General features: G+C 49.5%; 1 long non-coding RNA gene across 1 annotated transcript; it reads left to right on the top strand.

The window, feature by feature from the left end:
- The first annotated feature begins 654 nt into the window (after positions 1 to 654).
- On the top strand, positions 655 to 4787 carry LOC120409407. The gene is made up of 3 exons (XR_005601290.1): positions 655 to 704; positions 3735 to 3812; positions 4735 to 4787. It is a non-coding gene; the product is annotated as an uncharacterized LOC120409407 (long non-coding RNA).
- The last annotated feature ends 755 nt before the right edge of the window (positions 4788 to 5542 follow it).

The raw sequence follows: 5542 nt of genomic DNA, 5'->3' as shown, positions 1-5542 counted from the left end.
CCACTCTTACCTATTTTGGTGGTGTTCTGTGTGTGGACAGTCTTATTGTGGTCCAAGCACTTATGTCAATTTAATGAAGCTGGCAAGGAATGGACTTAAGCTGAGCCTTGCCCAGTGATGTAACCGTTAACCTCCAGCTGATCCTGATCTGGTGCCTCAATTAAAATTAGCCATCTCAGCTGTGAAAGGGTCAGGGAGACTAGAGAGACAGGGGAGATTGCAGTGGGAGGAGCAGTGGGAATTCCCTCTCTCTGGGAAGGGCCTGGTGAAGGCAGGCTGGAGAGGACTACAGGGAGCAGGTTAGGCCTGGAGAGAAACCTGTGAGAAGCTGCCAGAGTCCCTAAGGAGGGGAGGCTAGGAAGAAAGGCCTCCAGGGAAAAAGCCTGGGGAGACAGTGCTCAGTCCAAGGATAAAAGTAGGAAATCTGCAGTCCCCAGGAGAAGGGGTGAAGTGCAGGGAACTTTAGCATAGCCGGAGAGGGGCAAAGGATCTTCTGTTTCGAAGGGGGCTGTCCTGAAAGGTGACCCAGCTGGAGGGTCGGAGACAGGCCATCTCTAGACCGAAGAAGTGGTCAGCAGAAGGTGCCAGAGGTGATGACCTCTGCAGTGTCATGCTGTGAAGAGGGGATGCTACAGCAGAGAGTGGAACCACTTCCGGGCACTCAGGGTACGCCCACACATCGACTTGCATTGAAATAGCCGAAGGTATGAATTAAATCATATATGTATATATTCCTCCTCACTTAAAGTCGTCCCGGTTAATGTTGTTTCGTTGTTGCATTGCTGATCAGTTATAGAACAGGCTTGTTTAAAGTTGCACAAGGCTCCCTTATAACGTCATTTGGCAGCTGCCTGCTTTGTCCACTGCTTGCAGGAAGAGCAGCCTGTTGGAGTGAGCTGATGGGGGCTTGGAACCAGGGTGGGCCGGCTCTCCTCCCACCCCCCATTAGCTATGGGCAGGCTATCAATTGCTGGCAGTTCAGCTGTCTCTCCTTTCCCCTCACTGCTGTGTGCTGCTCTGCCTTGGAGCTGCTCCTGGGAGCCTCCTGCTTGCTGTGCCGGGGTGGGGGGAGGGAAGGGTGATGTCAGGGTGTCCCCCTGCTCCTGAACCCCATCTCCACAGAGCAGTGGGGGACAAACACGACAGGGCTCAGGACGGAGGGAGCTTGCTGGCAGCAGCTGCTGTCTCAACTTGCTGATCTACTTAAAAAGACAATGTACTTAGTGGGGTCAGCGTACTTAAAGGGACAGTGTGTGTGTGTGTCTGTCTCTCTCGCACATGCACTTTGGAAAGTGGAGGGAGTGGTGCGCTCCAGTGGGATAGCGTCGGTTCATCATCACGTTCAGTTTCCGCAGGGAATGTTTGCAGCCAGTGCCATGCGTCTATTGTGTCTCCTCCCTCCATTTGTGTTGCCTTGTAGATTGTGAGGCTACATTAACAACAATGTGTTAACCCTTGAGGGCTCAGCCGAGTGCTAGTTTATCATTTAGCAGCAAGGCATTCCTGGGAAATATCCCACCCTCTGACTCCACCACCTCAACCAAGCTTCACAATCATCATTGCTGTGTACAGTATTAAATGGTTTGTTTAAAACTTACACACATATACAAACACAAAGAGAGTATATGTCTTTTTGTCTGGTGAAAAAAATTTCCCTGGACCCTACCTCCCCCTATTTACATTAATTCTTTTGGGGAAATTGGGTTCGCTTAATAATGGTTCACTTCAAGTAGCATTTTTAGGAACATAACTAGAACATTAAGCGAGGAGTTGCTGTCTAGACAAGTCTGTAAAGAAACACAGAGTGTACTGTCCCTTAACTTGCTGCTTGAAGTTCTGGCTCTTTAAAGGTCAGCATTCTGGGAAGTGTAGTCCCTAGGGGAACCACATGACTGTAGGCCGGGAGAGGGAAGCAGGATAAGAGGCCAAAAGTCTGGGAAGAGGGCACTCATGAATAGCAACTTGTAGATGGGGCTCTCCAGGGACTGGGATTTGTGGAAGGACCAGCAATGGCTCCTTGCAGAGAGGGATCCAGAAAGAGTGTTTGCCAGGAATTCAACCTGAAGTAGCCCTATGAGGAGAGGTACGAGGAGGCCCTAAGTCATTAACAATTAACGTTCTTCTGACTTAATTTTCACATTGTTGTGGGATATGGCCCATGGGGACACTTCAAACGTGGGTTCCTGAAAGGTGTAAGCTGTCACAGAGCTGGAAGATTGGGCCAAGACTTTCACAAATAGTTGCCTAAAAGTTTGGCTCCTAAATTCATTTGTACGCACTGAACTGGGGGGTCTGGTTTGCAATGGTGCTGAACACCACTGAATTCCCATTGGGTTTAGTGAGAGCTGCTAGATGCTCAGCACTTGTGAAAATCAGGTTACTTACTTGAGTGTTTAAACAGGAGCCAAGCCAGCTGTTCTGAACCCCTTGACTGCTCTACCAGATCTGTTATAGAAATTAGGGATGATAAACACACTTTGCTCAGCTGCTCCTGCCTCCATCACAAGCAAAGGGGTTTATCTTAGAAGATGACTGCATCACTTGTTCCTTCTTATAGAGCCCTAAACAAATAGCTCTTGTCTTCCTTTGGCGTTCACATCCATTCACGTGTCTTAGTCATGGCTTAGCCAAACGGCACATATTTGGCTCGAACACTTCCTCCTAACTGTGTTGATCTTTGGTGAACTCACTTCTTTATGTCAATATCTCTCCGGTAATGAGGTCCCCAGACTAAATGCAGTGATCCAGATGCAGTCTTAGTGGTTCCCCCAGAGAGAGAGCCGTACCTTATGCTCTCTGTACTCTGAGACACCTGCTCCCTAGGTAACCTCCAGCGTACTCTCTGTTTGTGACTTGAACTCCTTGTCATTTAGGGTTAGAAATTCTTCTGAAACAATGGTGACTGAAGAAGTTCAAAACAAAACACCCCTTCCCTCAAATTGTTACATTAAATACTAGAGATTAAGTAACTAACAACATTCCTGCGTTTCACCTGCAGGGCCGCCCAGAGGATTCAGGGGGCCTAGGGCAAAGTGGGGGATCTGTGATGCTTGTACTCACCCGGCGGCGGTCCGGGTCTTTCAGTGGCAGGGGGCGGGGGGCCTTCAGTCGCTCCACGTCTTCGGCAGCACTGAAGGGCCCCCCACCACTGAAGACCCAGACGGTTGCTGGGCCAGGGCCCGTGTGGGGCCCGGGACCTGGGGCAAATTGCCCCACTTGCTTCCCCCGCCCCGTCCGGGCGGCTCTGTTCACCTGTAACATGGTACCTACCCTGAAACTCCATATAATAGCCTAAGGAACTGATTCACCACAATGTAATTGTGTTAAACTTGCATGTGCAATAGCCATGGTCAAATATAATAGGAGAACAGGTATATTCTTCCAGTAATGGGAGGTGTGTACGTCTTTTGGTGCAAGCACATGCATTTGCTTCTTGGGTAAAGGCATGATGGACAGGGGCTCCAACAGGGACAGCAGTGCTGTGTGAATGTCAAGGAGCTCAGGCAAGCCTACCAGAAGACAAAGGAGGCAAATGGCATGTCTGGGGCTCTGACCCAGAACAACCACTTCTATGATCAGCTGCATGGCATTTGAGGGGGGGACGCTACCACTACCCCACCACTGTCCGTGGACACCTTCAAGGGGGGAGCCTCACACAATATGGAGGAGGATTTTGTGGAGGAGAAGGAGGAGAATGTGCAGCAGGCAAACGATGAATCTGTTCTCCCTGGCAGCCAGGACCTTTTCATCACTCTGGAGCTAATGCCCCCAAGGCGGGATCCCCAACCCTGAAGGTGGAGAAGGCACCTCTGGTGAGTGCACATTTGTAACTACAGTACAGGGTTTAAAAGCAATAGTATTTAATGTTTGGTTTGCCCTGAAGACTTGGGATGCATTTGCGGCCAGTACAGCTACTGGAAAAGTCTGTTAACGTGTCTGGGGATGGAGTGGGAATCCTTCAGGGACATCTCCATGAAGCTCTCCTGGAGGTACTCTGAAAGCCTTTGAGAAGGTTTCTGGGGAGGGATGCCTTATTTCGTCCTTCATGGTAGGGCCCCTTACTACGCCAAGTCAGTAGCAAGTAGTCTGGAATCATTGCAGCACAAAGCATGGCAGCGGATGGTCCTGGGTTTTGGTTGCATTCGAGCAACATTTGGTCTATATCTTTCTGTGTTAGCCTCAGGAGAGTGATATCATTCATGGTCAACTGGTTGAAATAGGGGAATTTTTGTAAGGAAACAGTAAAAGGACTCCGTTCATGCTGGGCTGTTTGCGCTTGGCTAAAAGGGATCATCCCTGAGAATAGCCATGCAGCGGGGTGAAGGGATCATCCCAAATAGCCATGTGGAGGGGTGGGAGGGGGTGTGTGCTGCACATCCACCCGAAAACCACAGCTCTTTGTTTTAGATGGCAAGCCCAACCAGCATTGCTTGCTATGGGAAAGGAGAGCACTGCAGTTTGAAAACATTCCCACATTTTATGAAGGCATTAGAAGCCAAACCCGCGTACCCTTTGGCCTACCATGGCTGCCTGGAAACTGAATTCTGTTGCCCAGCCGTGTGTGATGTGTCACCATACCGGCAGGCGCTCAATATAAAAGGCAAAATGTGACCTTGTACCTAAAGCACATGTGTAGTCCGCTGTGAATTGCTTGATTCACTGTGAAAGAGTCTCCCTTTTGTTCTCAGAAATGTATCATCTTAAATTTTACTCTCCCTTTTTATCCCCCCACAGGTGCAAATGTTTCTATGTTCCCCCTATCATCTCCATCCCTGAGGTTATCACAGATTAGAAGGCAAAAAAAATGCACTCGCGATGACATGTTTTCCGAGCTCATGCAGTCCTCCCGCACTGATGGGGCACAGCTGAATGCATGGAGGCATTCAGTGGCAGAAGCCAGGAAAGAATTGTGAGCATGATGAGAAGAGGCAGGATGCAATGTTGAGGCTAATGGGGGAGCAAATGGATATGCTCAGGTGTCTGGTGGAGCTGCAGGAAAGCCAACAAGAGCACAGACAGCCACTGCATCCACTGTACAACCGCCTGCCCTCCTCCCCAAGTTCCATATCCTCCTCACCCACATGTCCAAGAACGTAGTGGGGGAGGATCCAGGCACCCAGCCACTCCACTCCAGAGGATGGCCCAAGCAACAGAAGGCTGTCATTCAAACAGTTTTGGTTCATAGTGTGGCTACAATAAGCAATGTGGCCTTATCCTCCCCTCCTCCCCCACCCCACCCAGGCTACCTTATCAGTTATCTCCCTTTTTAAAAAAATTAATAAACAAAGAATGCATGGTTTCAAAACAATAGTGACTTTATTCCTTTGCCAGCTGTGATCGAAGGTGGGAGGGTGGTTGACTTACAGGGAATTAAAATCAACAAAGGGGGTGGGTTTGCATCAAGGAGAAACACACACAACGGTCACACCATAGCCTGGCCAGTCATGAAACTGGTTTTCAAAGCCTCTCTGATGTGCAGCGCGCCTGCCTGTGCTCTTCTAATCACCCTGGTGTCTGGCTGTTCAAAATTGGCAGCCAGGCG

The sequence above is a fragment of the Mauremys reevesii genome, linkage group 7 (genome assembly GCF_016161935.1).
Source record: "Mauremys reevesii isolate NIE-2019 linkage group 7, ASM1616193v1, whole genome shotgun sequence".
Taxonomy (NCBI): domain Eukaryota; kingdom Metazoa; phylum Chordata; order Testudines; family Geoemydidae; genus Mauremys; species Mauremys reevesii.
This window is presented reverse-complemented; position numbering and strand designations above follow the sequence as displayed.